The sequence below is a fragment of the Magnolia sinica genome, chromosome 14 (genome assembly GCF_029962835.1).
Source record: "Magnolia sinica isolate HGM2019 chromosome 14, MsV1, whole genome shotgun sequence".
Taxonomy (NCBI): Eukaryota; Viridiplantae; Streptophyta; class Magnoliopsida; order Magnoliales; family Magnoliaceae; genus Magnolia; species Magnolia sinica.
This window is the reverse complement of record NC_080586.1, coordinates 47,715,743-47,737,025: the sequence shown is the minus strand read 5'-3', so window position 1 is coordinate 47,737,025 and position 21,283 is coordinate 47,715,743. Positions and strand designations below refer to the sequence as shown.

Sequence of the window (21,283 nt, the reverse complement as noted above, 5' to 3'; positions counted from 1 at the left end):
AAGACTGGCTGTAAATGATTTACAGGTGTAAATCATTTACAACTTAAACCATTTACAGGCATCCAAACGACCCCTAAAGGAAACGGTTACCCTGGTACGTGGTACAAGGGTGAATTGGTCCGTTATTTAAAAAATGGCCATGTTGGCCAATATGGACTGATATGCCCCGTATTGGCACAATTATGGGGCCGATACAATTGTTACAGGCCAATACGCTATAAGGGGCCTTTTAGGGAAGTTTTTATTTCAAATTTTCTCTTGTTTCACACTTCTTATTTATTTCAACCATGAAGCTTAGTAACTAATTTTAAACTTGATCTAGGCCTATTATGAGGATCAAAACACAATTTCAATGGGATTTGATTAATGGAGGAGTGGACCATTTTGAGAATATCTGAAGGGGTAAACAACATCATCATCTAAGCCTTGTCCCAACTAATTGGGGTTGGCTACAAGAATCCTTTTCCGCCAATCCACTCTTTTAAGGGCCATAGGTCATCAAGAAGGGGTAAACCATCACTTGATTTTTCATTTTTTTGTCGTATTTATATGCAACAGGCCCTAATTTACCAAATCAATCTTGATTTATGTTCGATAAGGGCCTATTTGGTTGACTTTCAACAGATCAAGCTGACACTGACCAACCAGATAGCATTCTTACCAAAGAATGGTCCATTGCACCATCAAATACATGTCCAAACCAAAGTAGAATACATATTTTGGGTTCCTTGCTTCTTTTTTTTTTTTTTTTTTTTTTTTTTTTTTTTTCTTTTTGCAAAAAATGAAAAAAAGGCATTACAGAGCTGTATCGGCTGATACAACTCCTAGATATGCTGGCCAATATTGTTACCAAATATCTTGGTGGGCGACACCATAAAAAATGAACCACCATGCAGAAACCTCTAGATTCACGTGGTGGCCTCCTAGATCATTGGGCCGGCCTGATTTTAGGCAATCCTATTTTTACGGTGGAGCAGACGGGTTGGATGCCACACCTGCCCACTCACCCACCCACCCCGGTATGCAGTTTGCTGCAAGAAATTCTCCCTGTCGTGGAACTTACCCCTAGTTTTTCTCATTACTGAACTTTTCGTTATTCTCATGCCACAGGCAGCAACCAGCGAGAGTCTTTCTCTCTTCACCAATTGTAAAGAGACATGATGCCTTCACTCTTGAGACTGCAGATGGGGTCACGGTTATGATTCAGGGTCTCATAAACAGGTCATGTACCCATCAAAATGGGTTTCCTCCTGAGGTTTGTAAGTTCTTTTACGACTATCTGATTGTTTCATTTACGGGTATCTACTGCATGCCTTTGACCAATTATTTGCTTGACTTTTGAGTTGTTCTTAATTTCTAACTCTTAATTTGAACAGGCTTGCAACAAATTCCTCATGGGTTTTCCTTATAACTGGGAAATTTATGTCAATCAATATTTTGGGGAAGAACCCACAACTCAAAACATTCCATCAAGTGCCTCTTGTTTTGCTGAGCAACAAAGGTCTTCGGTTAACGATGCATGCTCTGTTGCACAACGTTACTTTGATAAAATCCCAATGAGCAGAATACTTGAATATCTAATTTCTACCCATGGTAATTCTGACAAAGGTAAGATGAGTAGTCTGTTTGCTGAGATACTTGGAAACTGCACTGGTGATGCTTCAAAAAATCCCATGATGCAAAATGACTCACACATAGAAATCAGTACATCTCGGATGGGGGCTAGCTCACTAAAAGAAACCTCAAGTATGACTGAGACAACCAAGAGTCACCCGAAACATGATAACAGTACTGCCACAGGTTATGTTGCTCCAGTGGATGATGACTATGGTGATTATGTGAGTAATTGTGCTGAAGAAAGAGAAGGCAAAAATGATAAAGATACGAAGGATGGCGGACCAGAAACAAGTAGAAAGGTATTGTCATCGGAGGAACTAGGCAACAAAAATCATGGAAGTCATGCTGAACTGAAAAATGATGTCGTAAGCAGAAGTGCACTGATGGAGAATTCAGAAAGTACCAGTACTGATGCCCCAGAGCAGGTGAATCAAGTGCAAACAGGTGTTGATGCGAGAAACACTATTCCATATGAGAATCTGGAGGACTTGGCAAGCAATGTGATAAAAACTGCTGAACACAAGTCACATGGAAGTTCATTGGATGTAGCTAAAGATGGTCTTGAAGAAGGTATGCATGTAGCATCTTCAAAAAACCATGATAATAGTGGATATAGTAAATCCGGACTCCAGTTGGACGGCTGGTCTTCTCATTGTGGTATACAGCCAAGTGATCAGAATGAGTCTTTATGTTCTTCTGTTGAACCAGCAAGTAACTCCAACATTTCAGCGAAGGTGCAAGAAAGCAATGATAAAGCAAAACGAAGGCCTAGGAAGTACAAAAAGACAATAGTGGTATGTTCTCCATGTCAAAATGATTATTGGTTCTAAAACTTTATGAACATACTTCTTCCTAACTTTGAGCAATTTGATATGTAATAAATGTTGACTGTTCCAACCTCTGATTGTTCTCATTATTGTGTTTATTGTCAACCTCAAATCTGTTTCTTGCTTGTGTGTGTGTGTGTGAGTGAGTGAGAGAGAGAGAGAGAGAGAGAGAGAGAGAGAGAGAGAGAGAGAGAGAGAGAGAGAGAGAGAGAGAGAGAGAGAGAGAGAGATCTACATAACTTGTAGTTGTAGCATGTATCTCTTGTTCTCTCTGCTGTGAGTTTTGTAATATGATCACTAGCAAGGTGTATGTTCTTAGATGCCTTTTTCCATAAGTTAGTGTTGTGATCTTAGTCGTGCAGAAAATGGTATTTGAATGTTTGAAACTGAACTGCTAGATTAACATGATTACCATAGACCAAAAAGTTGACAATAAAACTACTATACTAGAGGCAAGCTCTTGATGGAAGCCATCTCCTAGTGTGCTTCCACTGTTAGAAATGGAACCAGTACTGACTAATCTTCTTCCTTCACATGAATAATGTCTCATACAACAATAGAACAATAGTTGTTTTGTTCTGGACAGATGAAATTACCTCTACAGATTCCACTATTCATTATCAGGCTTTCATCTTTAGGGATCTCTTTGTTATGTATTAAAGCTATGGTTTTTGAATACCTGTACTGGATCAGCTGAATGTCCTTATCAGATGGTTCCAATACATGATATGGGTCAGAAATGGCCTGGCCCCAAAAATTGGTGTCCATATTGCCCTGTATTGGCTAGTGCAGTTGCATGAACATCGATTCCGCCACCCCGGATTTGTTGCACTTGCAAGCCGACTCGTCTATAAAGGCCCACTTTTTTTTTTTCTTACCCCATATTCTCATGTCACGCCCCCCTCCTCTGTTCAATTTCAACCATAAAGGAAGCTTAAAAACTCATTTTTTTTACTAGATCTGTGTCTATTTTGGATATTAAAATGCAAGATTTGAGTGTGATTTGACTAAAGGGGTAAACCATCATGTTTTTATTTTTATTTTTGTCTTCTTCTTCTTCTTTGTATATTATTATAATTGGCCCTAGTGCATGAAATCATGCTTGATTTGGGTCTAATCAGGGCCGATGTGGTTGATTTTCCCAAATTTACATTTCAATCATTGTCTATCGGTTCTTGACCAATTACATTGTGCATATTAAATAGACAAATTGCTATTTTTACACAATAAAATATATTATACACCACGGGTAGATGGCAAACTAAGCAAGGGGAGGGGAGCAAGCCCCTACCTTGTGGTCTTAAATTAAGTTGGGATTTCATATATACTTATAGCATGTTGTTCATTACGTTACATTCATGATTTTTGTGATTGCAATCTAATCATTAATATTTAGTTCTAGATAATTTGTGGCAATTCCGGTTGTTAATATATGAAATATGGGCTGTACAGTTGTACGACCAATCTAGGGATGTGTGGGTGTGGCCTATACAGCTGTACGACCCATCTAGGGATGTGTGGATGTGGCCTGTATAGCTATACGACTAACCCGGATGGTTGATATAGGCCTAGCCCTTCTTTTATCTCTTTACTAAAGTTAAATTTGAGTTTTAGATTGATTCATTATTTGTGGTTGATTAAAATTCCTGTTTAGGATATAAGTGAATTTTTTTGCTTTTGTTATTGAGGGCATTTGTCTTTTCAACCCTTTATTAATTTACAGTAACAGCATATTATGTTACGTGGTATAGAGCAGTCTTGATCCTGATCCATCTTCTCTTGATTCCTTTTCTTCCCTCTCCTCCATTTTATTTCTCATAAATCTTGTGCTGATATTACCTTAAGAAACCTAGGGATTCTTTGCGGGTAATGGCTTGTGCATGAGGGGTGTTTTAGATTTATGTGATCATCACCCCTCATATGGTATGAAAATGTGTGGGCTGATTTCTCCAAGGCGTGCTGTTCACTGCACAAGAAGCGTGCAAGTGTTTGTGGCTTGCGCTAGGTCTTCCTGTGTTTGTGCAAGGCGTGTGGTACTCCTTTTTCTCTTGTTCTTAATGGAAGGAAGAAGTGATTTGAGAAGTATATTGCTAAATCCATCCATTTTTTTTAAAGGGGCCAAATGACCTCTATTAAATTGAATGGAGCAAATTATCTCCATTGGTTCAATTCAAGTGTTTTTAACAACCAAATGCAAAATGAATTATTTGATCATGGAGAAACTGCATGAGTGCTAGTACATATAATCATACATTGTTGTCAAATGCGAGTGCATATGCGCATACTGTGGACCGAATCGCATATGCCATGATGGCATATGCGATCCTGGCAAGTATGCCATGGCATACTTTTATATGCGATAAATATGCGATCGCATATTTCCTAATAATCAGAGTGGAAGCAATTTTTTTATTTTTTATTTTTTCAATTTGGAGAACTTTTTCCTATAAATAGGCACTCATATCCCCTCCATTTTCATTATTCTCTACTCCAAAGCTTTAAATCTATTACTCTCTCTCTTACTCTAATCTCTCTACAATTACTTCAAGTATATTAATTTTTTGTATTTTATAGGTTGTGCTTACTTTTTGTAAATTAAGCTGTAAGTTATAACTTATAAGTTGTTTTAAGTTATCCATTTATCAGTAAAATTTCTTTACTTGAAGTTTATAATAATTAGTTCTCTTTTAATGCAGCTTGATTATTTTGTTAAAATTTATATAATATAATATAAGTAATTAAATATATAACTTAATGAAACACTCAAACTATAATGAAATAAGTAAAAATAACTCAATCCAATCATGTGTACTAATTAGGCAAGTTTTTACTATTTTTTAAGATTTTTTTCATTTTTTATTTTTTTTTTCATTTTTTTCATTTTTATTATTTTATAAAAAATATGCCATGGCATATGCGATTGTGCGATCGCATATGCGAACAACATATGCTGATCGCATACAATGGCATATGCGATTTGACAACATTGATAATCAATGGAACGAGGATAATGCTCAAATTATGACTTGGTTATGGAATAGCATGGAATCATTGATAAGCGCAAACATAATGTTTTTGGATACTGCAAAAGTAGTATGAGACACATTACAAGAAATTTATTTGCTTGACAAAAAAATCTCCTGTACGTTCCAACTATATGAAGAGATATTTGAAATTCAACAAGGAGATAAGACCCTAGATGAATGTTACTCAATATTTCTAAATGTTACTCAATATTTCTAAATGTCTATCAACCTCTCGTTATGGATTTGGACAAACAACGTCAACAATGTGAAGAGTTTTGGGTAGCTAAATATTTATCCGGGTTAAAACCTAAGTATGAATTACTACAAGAAAACGTTTAGTAGGGTGCGAATGGATATATACCATTTAAGTACAATCCAAATGGCTCGATGGATCGTTTAAAGGCCCTTTTGTCTGTGAAGGGATACACTTAGACTCTAGGGGTTGACTAGTTTGAGACCTCCCCTCTTGTTGCCAAGTTTCATTCTGTACCAATTTAGATTGATGTTCTTTATTGCTGTAAATTTAGACTGATATTCTCTATTTAGAGAGAAGAAAAAAGGAAAAAAAAGAGGTGAGAAAAAAGAAAGAAAAAAGAAAAAAGAAAGAAAGAAAGAAAAAAAGACTGGCCGCTGTACCAATTTGATGTGAAGAACGCCTTTCTTTATGGAGATATGCTTGAAGTGGTGTGTATAGAGCAACCGCCTGACTTTATTGCTTAGGGGGAGTCCAATAAAGTTTGTCATCTAAAGTAATCAATTTATGAATTAAAATCAAGGTATTCCGTATCGGTAACAGTGGCCGTAACAATCACCACCATTACCGATATGGGTATTAGCCGTAACAGCCGATATGGGGGCATAATGACCGTTACGACCCCTGTAACGGTTGAAAATTTTCTTTTGCCCAAAAAATTCCGAAATATGTATTCATTTTTTGTTTTGAACATGTTTCTGGTAGTGTAAAGTCTACTCTTTGGTGAGTGTTGTATTGGGCTGTTTAGTGAATTTGTGAACATGATTATATGTCTCTAATGTTTACACCTCACAATCAAGCACCAGAACTAGAAATCAGAAAAAGGCATAAATACTACCTTATAATTTTTTTGAAAAAATGGCCCCTCGGAGCTTCTATTTGCTCAAATCACTTCAATCTATAGTTTTAATCTTAAAAACTATAGTAAGAGTGATCGAAATCCTTTGTAAAATGATCTAGGAGAATTTTTGAAATGAGAAAAGTGAAAAAATGAGGAAAAAATGGATTTAAATAGAAAAAAGTGGCCATTTTTCGATTGTTACGGGGGTAATGGTCGTTATGCTCCATAATGGCATTTGCGGCCATCATAACGGCCGATACAACCCTAAAAAATCAACTACCCCATTTCATCCTCATATCACGTAACAGTCATGGTTGTTACCTATATGTATTGGCCTCTACGGGCGTTTTGGAATGGATATGGAACACCTCGATCAAAACACTCCATGTTTGGTTCGACAAATTTACTAAGGTGGTGCTTTAGTTTGGGATGAAATGTAGTCAGGTAGATCATTCTGTATTTGGTTGAAAGAGTAAGACTGGTACTATCGTGTTATTTGTGTATGTGGATGATGTCATTGTAAACAATGATAGCACAAGTATTTATGATTTGGGAAACATGGGAACATTGGGAAATTGGTTGAATTTTTCAGTGGAACTTTAGGGATTGTTGAAAAAGACATCAATACACACTTAGAAATCAAAACATTACAAAAAAAATGCACATAATAGGGGTTTCCTTTGTATGTGGTCCTAATATATGCGCTTTCCAACTAAACTGATGTAAGTATCTTCAAAGTCTATTCATGTAAGTTATAAAAGTAAGAAGACATGTATGGAAACACAAGAAATACATTCAAAAGCAAAAGAAGAATCACTAGATCAGGTTACATACATGTTTAATTTTGTATTTAGATATAAAGATTGCAACTGATTTGCGAGAAATTGAGAAATTTCGATTTTTCTCAATTTTCCACAACTTGACCCATCTCCCCTAAATATCGAAATCAAAGTCCCAAATCCATGATTTTTCATGGAAAATATGAAGAATCATAGATTTGTAACCATTTGACACTAGTTTAATGTGATTTACAACAAAAACATGGATCGAAAATCGAAAATGCTCATTGGATCGAATAGGTGGGATATATCGGCACTACCTGTGTGTTTTGTATCGCGTAGGTGGGATACAAGATATATTGTGGGATATATCGGCCGATATCGTCGATATTTAAAACACTGTTTTTCAACCATCTGAAGAAGATGAACAAATTCTTCCACCTCTTCATCATCGAGATTCCTTCTACACGGGGGAGCCCACACAACCTCCTCTCCCCTCATGGAGAAGCATGAAGCCATTAACAAACTTTCCTCCCTTGCTATTCCTGCTAAACTCAGGAACTCATCGTACGTTTTAATGTCGACTACCATTTGTCCTCCCAAAATTTGATATTTTTCCCATCCCCTAAATTTAAACCAATCCTTTCCCATAGCTGATATTTTAATGCCGCCACCGCCTTCCACAAATAAGAAGCACGATATAGCGAGGAAGATTTAGTCCACCACCCTGTTTCACCTACCCCATACTTTCTACCCAGCAGCTCCCTCCACTTAGCTCCTGATCCTACCTTGAAGTTCCACACCCATTTCCCTAACAACACAAGATTCATCTTCTCTAAATTCCTTAGTCCCACTCCTACTTGATCAATTGGTTTACACACCTGCTCCCATTTCAAAAGATGAAATTTATGCTTCTCGTTCGTGTCTCCCCACAAAAAGTCCCGCCTTACTTTCTCCAAACTAACGGGAACTAATTTGGGACATGTGAAGAGGGACATAAAGTAGACTGGGCGATTTTACATTGACACTTTAATTATGGTAATTCTCCCACCTAGAGATAGATATTTTGATTGCCATTTAGACATCTTCCTCTCTCTTCATTCAATCAGCTTATCCCACATTGCCTTTGCTGGTCTTCCAATGCATAATGGAAGCCCAAAATAAGTGGACGGAAAGGAACCCTCCCTGTACCCAAAAATCAATGCACAATTCTACGTATCTTCTTTTGATAAGCCAACCCCCAAAATCTCACTTTTACTAATGTTCACCTTTAGACTTGACACCACCTCGAAACATGCTACAATCAAACGCAGAGTTTGTGGATGCCATTCATCTGCCTTGCAAATGATCAATGTATCATCCGCATATTGAAGATGCGACAACTAGAACTCTGAATTATCCACCCGGAAGCCGTCCACCAACCCAATATCTGTCCTCTATCGATCAATTTGCTAAAAGCTTCACTGATGGACACGAATAAGTATGGAAAAAGGGGTTCATCTTATCATAAAACCCTTGAAGATGAGAAGAAATCATTCGACAATCCATTTACCAGGATAGAAAATTTAGCTGACCTCGCACTCTTCTGTATCCAAGAATGTCATTTCACTCCGCATCCCAATCTTCCCAACATGTAGTCCTAGAAGGTCCAATCCACATGATCATATGCCTTTTCGATATCTAGCTTAACTAAACCTTTGTCTCCTCTTCTGTTGCATGAATTGATGCATTTGTTAGCCAGTAGGGAATTGTCGACTATTTGCCTACCATCCACAAAAGCCCCTTGAGAAATCAATATTATTGACTCAAAACCATTATGAATTTGGATGCCAAAACTTTTGCAAGAATCTTGTAAGGACCTCCTAGTAAACTAATCGGGTAGAAATCACTGAGACATTTTGCACCATCCTTTTTTTGGGGATGATAGCTATAAAAGCGGCCCCTGACTCTATCGGTATTGTGCCTTTTTGAAAAATTCCTTCATGAAACCTATAACATCTGACTTGACCACCTTCCAAAGGTTTTGATAAAATACTATTGGGAAACCATCTGGCCCTGGTGCTTTATAATTGCCTAATTCTGCCACTGCTTTCTTGATTTCTTCCTTCGAGTATTCCTTTTCTAGCACATCCGCCACTTTTGAGGAGAGGAATCAAAATGCAGGTTATCAAGCACTGGTCTATGCTAATAGTCCTTGGACAATAAGCTTTTATAAAATTTGACTATAGATGCACAAATCTTTGCCTTGACCTCTATTCTTTCCCCATCCACCATTAATGATTTGATTTTGTTAACTATTGCTCTAGCACTAGCAATGACATGGAATAATTTGGTGTTTTTTGTCTCCCTCTTTCAGCCAAGCTACTCTCGATCTTTGGCACCACTTAATTTCTTCCTCCGTCAATCTAGCATTATATTTCGCCCAATATATCTCGCGCCACACTTTCTCCTCTTTTGACAACTCCTCCGCCTCTACTTTGGAATCTAACATCTGAACCTGATTAAGAAACTGAGAAGTCTCCTCCTCCTGGCCTTGCAAATGTTCTTTTTTCCAGCCACCTATTTCCTTTTTCAGCATCTTTAATTTCTAAAATAGTGAGAAACCTGCTCCTTCCACTGAAAAGGATGACCACCAATCTGCTAACTTTGCTGTCAAAATTTTAATCTTTAGCCAAGCAAGCTCAAATCTAATGGTTCGTGGACCCCAATTTTCCTCATCCAATTCCAATAACAGTGGACAATGGTTGAGATAGGTTTACGTAAACCTCTTTGGTGAATCAACGAAGAGGAAACTAGGAATCTATCTAACTTGGATTTAATTAGAGAAGCTTGCCCATTTGACCGTGTAAACACAACTCCCATAGGTAAGTCCACCAACTCATTTTGTAGGATCCATTTAGAAAAAATTTGCATGCCTTTTGTCATCCGCCCCCCATTTGATTTCTCGTGTAGAAATCTGACCACATTAAAATCCCCACCCACACACTAAGGTAGACCCCGTCTACTCCTACTTGTATCCAGCTCCACCCAGAAGTTATCCCCGTCTACTCCTACTTGTATCCAGCTCCACCCAGAAGTTATCTCGGAGTTTTAGCTTGCATGGTCCATACTATAACACCCCCGTTTTTGAAACCCGAGTATACTAATTTCTCGAAAACCCGAGCGTTAACTTTTAAAATTCCAGTCTAAATTTAAACAGTCTTATCATTAATCAGAATTAGCAACAAATATCAACGGAGTAGACCATGCATTGAATAAAAACTTTCCAATCACCACAAGAATCCAAAATGTAGCGCCTATATAGGACTTATACAACCCAAATACCAAAAGTTCATGAAACAAAAATGGAAATCTATTTACTAGTGATGAAGCTCAATATGCGTCGCTGGGAACTCGTCTGGCTCCTCAACTGCCCGATCTGCCCCAGCAACCAAGTGAACGCATCGGCTCGCTCTACACTAGCATCAACCGCTATGTTATGATAGCGTCAATGGCTATCGCAGTAAGGAACACCTTCTAAGATTACGCACTCATCATTCATAATCCAATATAGATCACAAGACATGAGGAGACATATAGTAAACCACACAATTCAAAATCATGTTCATATACTAAAAAATATAGCCAATCAATATAATTTCACCATTAGTAGAATGTTGTAGCAATCACAATGCAAGTGAATGTGTCCAGATAGTCAAATAATCAACATATGACCTTTTATTGCACTCGGAAATCACATTGTACGTGAACTCTGCAAGATGACTAGAAAATCAACAAGTGAACTTTTGCTTCACTCGGAAATCATATAAAACTTCGCACGATGATTAGAAAATCAATAAATGAACTTCAGCTTCACTTGGAAATCATATTAACTCCGCACGGTAACTAGAAAATCAACGTGTGAACTTTAGCTTCACCCAGAAATCACAATACAAGTGAACTCTCTAAGATGAATAGAAAATCAACATTCAAACCTCTGCTTCACCCGAAAATCATATCGTACGTGAACTCCAGAAGGTAACTAGAAAATCGATAAATGAACTTCAGCTTCACCCGGAAATCACAATAAGACTGAACTCTGCAAGATGAAGAGAATCAATGTATGAACTCCGATGTCATTTAGAAATCGTGTGAACTCTCCAAGATGGCTAGAAAATCAATAAATGAACTTCAGCTCCACTTGGAAATCATATCGAACTCCGCATAATGATCCGAAAATCAACAAGTTTCTACAAATATAACCATCAAAGGCACAAGGGGCAAATATTCCATCAAAGCCGCAAAAGGGCAAATATTCCATTAAAGCCGCAAAAGGAGCAAATATGCGATCAAAGCCACATAGGGTAAATATGCGATCCTAACCATGTGGGGGCAAATATGTGATCCAAGCCACGTATGGCAAATATGTGATCCAAGCCACGTAGGGAAAATATGGTTCGCAAGATGGTAAGTCCCCAACAAGTTCCATTCAATCCATCAAGTAATCGCAAGTGGCAACATATAATTAATTAACAAATCGTGGAACTCCAGCCAGACCTAGACCAGGCCCAAGCCCAAGTTGAGTGGACTCTCTCTCTCTCTCTCTCTCTCTCTCTCTCTCTCTCTTCCTGCTGGAACTCTAGTTAGACCTAGACCAGGCCCAAGCCCAACTCGATCCAGCTGACTTGGCAGCGAGTCAGCTCACCACTTGAACCCAGTCTCTCTACTCTCTTACTTCCTACTTCTTCCTTTCTTCCTCACCTTCTCTTCCCCTTCTTCTTTACTCGTCCAACTACCTAGCTAGCAACCCAGACTTGACTCAGACCAGGTGCGGCGAGTCCACATGACCTGGCAACAACCCTTCAACCCAGCTTGGTGCGGCATCAGCAGCAAACACTCTCCATCTCTCTCTCCCTCGTTTCTCCTTCTTCTCTCTCTCTCTCTCTCTCTTTCTCTCTCTCTCTTTCTTCCACTACACCGTCCAGCAACTCGTGACCCAGCGAGTCAGTGGGTCCAACTCGGGCAGCGACAGTGCGACACAACCACACTTCCCCTCTCTTGTGCCTTTCTCTTTCCTTTGCCTTACTCTCTTTTCTTTCTTCTCTCTCCTTTTTCCTCCCTTTTCCTCTCTCCCTATCCCCGAAACAGTCCAACAAGTTTGTTCAACTGAAACCAACCTGCAGCTCGAGCGAGTCGACCCGATGCGGCGGCCTCAAACTTTCTCTCTTTCTAACTTTCTTTTTCTGGCAAGGGCTACCCTAAAAGGGCTCTTTATAGGTTTCCTTAATCGTCTCCTAGGGGATTCGAATGCAACTAATCCCTCAGATTAGTTGTTGTTTAACAACTTCAAACCACGGGAAATCTCGGATGGCGCATCCAATTCTAATTGCATGGCTGCAATCTAGTGCCACAGATGGAGTTTTGACACCATGGCCCATCGAATGGTCGTCTTAGATCAGATAATGCGGCCCACTAGAGGATTGTGGGTCTTTCTAACCGACAAAGCACCACTATCATGGTAGTTTTTGATTGGGTGGGTCATCTTTTACTTTGAGGCGTCTAGAGGGCTTGGATTGGATCTTTGAACACTATGGGACCCTCTCGATGGATGGTTATTAGTATTCTCACTTAATGGGTTCATATGCAACATGCGGCGGCAAAAAGCTCCGAGTAATAGCTGGAAGCCTTAATTTTGAAGGTTGAGATCGACTCACAATAAGGGTTGGGATTCTAGGAGGCAATGCACACGGATTGCCAGCGTGGTAGGGGAAGAAAAACAGAATCTTTCCGTTTTCAGAAAAACCTGCCCCACGCACTTGGTTTGTGCTTGAGCTAGTGTGCACACCCGTGCGATCCAATGGCCAAGAAAGCTGGGTCCTGGTCGAATTTCCTTGCTCTCCAAGATGGATGGGTCAGATCATCCGGATGGACGACCATGGTGGGCCACATTCCACCAAGAACGGACGCGATCCGTTTGAATCTTTGTCGGGTGGGAGGAATTTTTGAAAGAAGGTCGGGTTAGACCTTGTCGACTAGATTCCTTTCTTCGATGCGGCACGGGTGAGCACCAACTGTGCATACGCACCACATAGGGTGGGGTCCACCGTGGTGATCTTGGTAGATCTGCTCTGCCCATCGAACTCTATGGGTCCTATTAGGACATCCGACTAAAGATGAGGCAGATCCAACGCTTAGGTTTGCCACACCTTAAAATCTTAGACTTTAATCGTGGATCTTCGCTGATTTGATGGCGATATATGATCCAATCCCGCGATCAGCACCGTTCATCTAACTAGTGAGCCACTATCTATTATAAATCGATGTTATCTTGCACAAATGGGCCGCACAATGTTTGTTTTTGGGTTCAGATCGTGATTTCCGTCTATCCGATGGTTGGATTATTTCGAAATTCGATCCTCAAGGTTTCTACAGTTCCCTTGCCTATTCTGGAGGGAATTTGATGGCGGCTACCACATTTGGATAGCTGATATATTTATTTGAGCGACAATTTGTACTATCGAGGGTCTCAAATTTGATGAAATGTGGATCAAGTGACTCTAGGTCTCGAAACTGATTTTGGTACGGCTCAGTCAATCTAACAAAGTGCCGTCTAACATTTTATGCCAATTGGGTTCCTAGAAATAAGTCTCCTAAGTTTCAATGCGAATCTCTGGATGTTGTGTTGGCCCAACTTGAAATTCAATGGTGGGATGGCTCGATCTACGGATGAAGATCCTTCCAATGGTCAGATTTCAGTTAGAATGAAAGTGAATGTTTAGATGGTCGACTTTGTGTTTACACTGAATTTGGTTCTCATGGTAACACCCGAGTACTGAAAAGTACGGCGTGTTACACGTACACCGCTTGAAGAGATGTCCTTTAGCACTACTGACACTGAAAAATCGCCTAACTAGCTTTCCTCTTTTGACTAGAGTGTCAGATACCACACCACTAAAATACCACCCGCTGACCCTGTTGCAACCCATTCTTTTTGCTGACCCCACCAGATTGAATCAATCATACCTAGATCTATACCTGATAGTTTCATCTCCTGAAGAGTTGTGATTTGAACTTTATATCGTTTACAAAAATCCTTAATTTGCCCATGTTTCTGTGGACACCCCATTCCCCAGACATTCCAACTCATAATCTTCAGTGACAATTAACTAGACCCTACCTGCCCCCCTTAGATAGGTTACCATCTTCAATAATAACACCCTATCTGTTGTTTTCTCCAGATGTTATCTAAATGATATTGTTTTGAAACTGATTTTGCAGTCCCTTTCTTCGGCTTTCCTCAATGAATTTGTATGAGGCCACATAATCCTCTAGCCTATCCCTAAAGGTTACCCCCTCAAGTCGAGATATCTCCATAGTTACCAATTTAATTCTATTCATTCCTTGCACCATAGACATCTTCCCGTTTTGTAGATGCCGTAGATCCGGGATGCCTGCAACCCTGACATCAGATTCTTGGCAGATGTCACAGCCTCTATAGCATACCTTTGTCGATTAATAGCTAGCATCAATATAATAACAGGCTCCTCCAATCTTTCACTAATCTGTTCACTATTTTCCCTTCAGGAATTCGAAATGACCACCATTGATTTCAAGGTTCCCGCATCTGCTGCAATTTGGTCATTGTGAATGTCACAATGCTTCTCTCTCTCCAAAGGGCACCATTTGGGATTTTCCTACTTGCTCCACCCATTGTCTTACGCCCTATCTGCAATTGCTGAAAGATGGCCCCTGCCACCTCTGTTATCTCTTCTTCTCTACTTTGATTTGATTTTCCTTCGTGTAGGAAGGCACTTGCGCTCCCTTGAATCTTGAGGAAGTCATCATCATCATTTTCCCTTGAGGGTATGCTATTGCAGCTGTGCCATGAGAAGACTCCTGCATCTTGTTGATTGATATGTGTGAACTTAAATCCCCAAGATTGCATTGTAGACTGTTGGGGCAGGGCTACCGCACGTGCCATCACTTAAAACTGAAGGCTCACGAGTGTTGAAGTGGTGTGGCATTTCACAGACCGAGACTTTTTCACGCTTAGTAATACCCAATCGAGTACTCGGATTGAAGATGCATGCCGATTCGCCACCTGTCGAAATCTCTGCCTTTTCTGTTGCGCATTGGGAATTGGATTCAAACCCACAGTCGACACTTCTCTCCTTTGAAACTTCTTCAGTAAGCTTCAACCAAAAGTCTGATGTAACTTTTTCTCTACCACTGGAAAAGTGACAATGCAACTTCTCTGCCATCTGGGTTTTGTGAAAGCACAACTGGCATGCACCTTCCTCATCGCTCGCCTCTGCCATTGACTGACATATTCCTTCATCCCTGTCTTTCTTATATTGCTCCTCGTTAACTCCTTTAGTACTGAAATCTTGATCTTGACATCCACCACCCTTAGCGTGATCGTTTGGGGATATGTAGTCCACTTCCTCTTGCAGATTTTTAGCCGGGCGAAATGCCGTTCCTCACCGTTATCTGTTTGACTATCAACCGAAATTATAGATCCAACGCAAGCTCTGATTCCTTAAAGGGTTCGTCCATCCACAGTTCCAACAGAATATTCCAGAATTGATACCAGTGCATCTCCTAGCCAAACACCGACCATTCTTCCCATCTCTGGATGTTTCTTACTACCCCTTGTCAATCTTTCTTACATGCTGGGAATATGGCTTCCGCATTTTCCTTACATCCCAACGAAATAAATATAATACTCCTGGATTCTCTTTATTAATGTCTTCTTCCCCTATACCTTTGTACCTTAGGATTAGCCACTCCCTAGGCCCAACTCCCCCCCTCGCCCCACTCCGATAGTAACTACGACAGCGAAGCATAACTCAAGAGTCTTCATTGAATCTTCAAGAACCTTTTTATGAATTCTCACTTCAAGCCCGTCTTTCATAGCCATCCTCGAGAACCATTTTTCTTTTCTATCTCGTGCATCCTCTAGAACAATAGTCTCTTTGCCGATGTTATTTGTAATAGCATCCTTGAAGGATTTGCTGTTAGTCCTCAACCCTTTTGATATCCCTTCGGGGCCCCCTATCTTTGCCCCTTCCTCTCTCTGTCCCACCTTCCCTTTTTGTTTAGCATTGTCATCTCCCAGTTTGGTCTAGACCTTCTCTTCTTTGTTCTTCCTTTCAGGGCCATACCTAGCTTTCTAGACTCTTAGCTTCTTCCCCCCAAAACTCTCCCCATTCAAAAGTTGGATCGCCCTTTCGATCTCCTCTTCAGTGCTCATTTGCACAAAATGAAACCTCTAATGTAATTTGAACCCCTTTCCCTTGGGATTACTACCTCCATAACCACATCCTCCTCACCTCTAAACACCCGTTCAAAGTTGATCTGCATCCGTCCTTCCAGGAATATTTCTACAAATAGAGTAGGATATTCCAATAGGGGCGTGGAACCCGTCCTAGCTAAACCTCCTTTCTTCCTATTCATCGTATTCCAATCCCTCCATGTTCTTTCAGCTTCTTTCATCTAACCTATTGCCGACTAGTTGGCAAATTGATTTATTTAATGATTACATCACCGGACATCACTTATCCAGTTAATGTAGTTAGTCATTTTATGTAGGTTCGTCGTATTTCTCATACAGAGGCCGTGCTTCACATGCTTGGATATTTAAAGGGAGCTCTTGGCCGTGGAATTTTCTACAATTGAAATAGACATCTTGGAGTTGGAGGGTTTTTTTTTTTTTGTTTTAATAATTTTATTTTATTTAAATGCAGACTAAGTTGGCCCTCCTTCTGACATGCGGTCTACTACAGGTTATTGTACACTTGTTGGGGGAATTTGGTTGCATGGAAAAGCAAGAAGCAAATTGTTGTCGCTCGATCAAGTGCAGAAGTAGAGTACAGGGCTATGGCCCATGTAACATGCGAACTTCTGTGGTCAAAGACGTTAATGTGTGAGTTCGGGTTCGTGGTGGATATTCCTCTGAGGTTGTACTGTGACAATCAAGTAGCATTTCACATTGCCAACAGTCTAGTTTATCATGAAAGAACCAAGCACATTGAAGTTGATTGTTACTTCATTAGGGAGAAGGTTGCTAACAGGGAAATATGCATGCCGTTTGTCAGGTCCCAAGATCAAGGGGCAAATATGTTTACGAAGGCTTAAGTCGAGCTCATCTGGATAGATTCTTTGTTGAATTGTGCATTCATGATATATAGCTCCATCTTGAGGTGGAGTTTTGTTGAGTTGTGCATTCATGATATATATGTAGTCCACATAGATTTGGGTTTATGTTGGGCTTGGCCATATGTTTGGGTTAGAGTCTTTAGGCCCATATGTCATTGTTTTATATTATCTCTAAGCAAGGGGGTATAATTGTAATTTTCATATGATTAGTGATTGTCCTAATAATAAAAGAGAGAGGGAGGGGCGTGTAGAGTGATTGAAGCACTCTCCCCTCCCTTTCTTCTTTTCTTTCATCTTTCTTCTCTTCTTTTCTTTTCTTCATGATTGACTACATTGTTGAAATGGACTATTTCTTTTTCTTATATACATTTGCCAACCATTTTTATTTTCGTATAAGCAATTCTCAAAGAATTGTTTATCAGGAATCATTTTTTCACTTGCTAGAAGCAATAATGAGACCTAAATAAAGAGCTGATTTTACCCAAATTTGCAGAATGGAAACATCAGTTGTGAATATGGAGCATTAGAGGCAACTAGAGCAGCAAACATCCATATTTAGTCTTGCATATAATAAGTAAATATCTATCATTAACCTATTAGAGTTTGTCTTATGCTAAACCGAAAAAGTTCAACAGTGCACCTTCTAAAGTATTATCCACTCTCACATCATTGGGAAATCTTGCATGATGATTTTGATACGTCTTTTCATTCCACAAGAGGGTGTTTATTTTAAGTGACTGAGAAAATGACCAAAAGCTCTCCCTATCTGAGATGTCCCAGAAGAAAACTAATTTGAAGTTTTTTTTTTTCCTATTCCATCTTCACAAATTTAAAATGAAGTCTCTCATCCTTTATCAGTGGTTTGGACTGTCAATTAGGTGAGCCATCACTTGTAATACTAGCGAAATTGCAGTATCAGACAACTGTGGCCATCGTTGTATTTTATGCCTTCATATTTCCGTTTACAATCTCAGATTTGTTTAACAGCTCTGCATTTCCTTTAGGTAAATCAACCCATAATCACCCGGGACAGGGCAAAGAAATTATCGATTGTCTCACCAGAATCACTGAATATCAAAAGATCAAGATCAGGTCAATTTTGTCACTGCCCTCTTAAGCAGATGTTCTTTTTAATCTTTTCTTCTTTCTCATCTTGATTAATTGATTACAGCAGTTGATCAACTGTATATTATGACAGATCCATTTCCTATTTGAAAGTCTATGTTACCCAATTGTATCTTTTGCAGGGCGACTACTTCTTCCTGTACTAGCTAACTGGCGGAATGAGCAACCAATTTATGATCTGGTTTGTGGCAATAATTGCTTACATCAACCCATTTTCTGTTCCCACCTTTAACTTCTATGCTTTTCATAGCCATCACCTGCACAAATGCACATGCAGTTATTCACAAGCCTCCATTCAGTACATGTTAAGCTTTTGTAATTTTGGATGGACTGGTCATGACTCATGTTTGTTAGTAATATTCATATTTGTTTCATAATCTAGATCAATCACATATACCACTCAGACCAAAAGAGAAATTTTATAGGATAGCTATAAGACTAGCCATTCTTTATGGGACAAATGTTGAGCAGTTAAAGAACAATATGCTCATAGGATGAGTTTAACTGAAATGAGGATGTTGAGAAAGATGAGTGACACGATGAGGAAGGATAGAATTAGAAATGAATGCGTTTGAGGGAACTTAAGAGTAACACCAATAGGTAACAAGGTGAGGGAAAGTAGATAGATGATTTGGTCATGTTCAACAGAGATCAAGAACCATGTTGGCTAGAAGGAATGATTTGGTGCAAGTTAAAGGCTCTAAAAGGGCAAAGGTCCAAAAGGACGTCGATGGAGGTAGTAAGAAAATACTTGATGACCAGTGGTCTAACTGAAGGTCTGGCCCTTGATAGAGTGGAACGTCAGAAAAAGGATTCACGTAGCCCACCCCAATTACTTGGCATAAGGCTTAGATGATGATGATGATGAATCCAGATCAATCATGATATGTTTCTAGATCTTTAAAAAGTGCTAGAGGTTCCAGATCAATCACAATATGTTTCTAGATCTTTAAAAAGTGCTAGAGGTTCTTAGTTGCCAATATTCATTAACACTTGGTAGTTATACTTATATGGGTATGTTACACTAGTATAGGTAGGATAGTCAAGTATGTATTGAGCTTGATGGATCATCTAAGTGATGCAGAGACAAGTGATAGCCTAACCCTAGATGCATGTATAATCAGGTTGAAGAGATTCAAATAATAAAATTAATCAACTAACTATTTTCAATCAAGGGGATTAACCAAATCTCAACACAAAGATGAAATCATTCCGTTAGGATCATGCCCTTTCGCATAAAATCACGTAAACAATAAAAGAGGGAGGACATAGGGATATGAGGATATCCCAGATCTAGTATAAGCCAGTCCATAGTCAAGTTTGGATCCGATTCTCCTGACTGGTCATCCCTCTTTTCCGTTCAAACCAAAAGGGAATATCTAGAGAGGAACGAAAGAGATGGGTTCGAGATGAAAGAAAGTACGGATTCTAGGGCATCAAAGAAACAAAGACGGCTGATTCTTACCTTTTCCTACACCTCGAAGACCTAGAAAGAAGGAAAATCTGAAACCGGGGTGGAATACTCAACACCCAATGGCCTATCCTGAAACCCTAATATCTTTGGTAAAAGGGTAAAAGAGGAAGAAAGCATACGAATTATCATTCATTCAATAATAAAATAGGGTTTCTCAGTGTATATATAAGTCATGGAAAAAAAAACAAAAAGTGCACTAAAGCTTCTGAAAATAAGGAAACGAAAAAAAAAAAAAAAAAAAAAAAAAAGCTTAAAACTAAAACACGACAGGGTTGGAAATCCACCCCATGGGCATGCGGTCAAGGTGCGGTCATGCCAATCTTGCACTCGTAGTGACTTAGAAAATGGGGCCGATGGATTTGGCTTCCATCCATATCAACTCCTCTGCTCCGGTACCCTATTGCCGACGCCTCTTCCTCTGGTACACTCTAAAGGGTGCAACAGCGATGTCTACATTACTAAGTCCAATTTCTTACTATATGGTTATCTAAAGAATAGTTACAACTTGTAAGTCTGATCATATCAAAGTGTTTTCCTAACAACATCAAAAGTTGGTCGTCTAGACTGTTCATTGTTGAGGGAGTCAAAAAATGCTATGAAATGGGCTTCCTTAGGAGATTTGGGGCCATGGAAATTAGATTTTGTAATTTTGGAAATCAGAACTCTATTATCTTCTTTGAATGTTGTCTTTTCTAATATTTTGAGGGATGTAGATGATGTTGCTGATTCTCTTGTGAGAGTGACAAGGGGGTCACTTGAGATAGGCTACTCGTTCTCTTGTCCCCAATGGCTATCTTAGTTTCTTCTCTTGTATAGTCCTCCTCAGAAAAGAAAATTTTCTTAAGTTTAGGTTTGTAGCCCAATGTGTATGAATCAGTATGATTATGTGCTACTAACAAGTCAAGAGTCAAGCCCCCGGAAAATCTGGATTTCAAGCTTAAGGAAGTGGGATCCTTATCCTTCCCTTTTTTGGGTAACTCAAGTACTCTTTCTTTCTTTCTTTCTTTCTTTCTTTCTTTCTTTCTTTTTTTTTTTTTTTTTTTTTTTTTTTTGAGGGATCCGAGTATCATCACGTAAGTAGTAGTAAGATGATTAGCTTAAGAAATTGTAAGGTGTACTTTCTTATATATGCTACACGCTTGGGGAAATAATTTTCTTCTTTCTTTCTTTCTGTTTTTTTTTTTTTTTTTTGTTTTTTTTTTTT

The 21,283-nt window shown here is 39.2% G+C and overlaps 1 long non-coding RNA gene across 2 annotated transcripts in view; it reads left to right on the top strand.

The window, feature by feature from the left end:
- Positions 1-2,093: 2,093 nt before the first annotated feature.
- Positions 2,094-21,283, top strand: part of LOC131225501 (uncharacterized) — a 39,637-nt gene continuing 20,447 nt past the window's right edge. Inside the window, exons 1-4 of one of the 2 annotated variants that reach the window (XR_009161374.1) lie at positions 2,094-2,187; positions 2,326-2,411; positions 18,485-18,572; positions 18,728-18,786. This is a non-coding gene — a long non-coding RNA (uncharacterized LOC131225501). Of the gene's footprint in view, positions 2,188-2,251; positions 2,412-18,484; positions 18,573-18,727; positions 18,787-21,283 lie in introns of those variants that run through there. The other variant, XR_009161373.1, reaches the window with a different exon arrangement.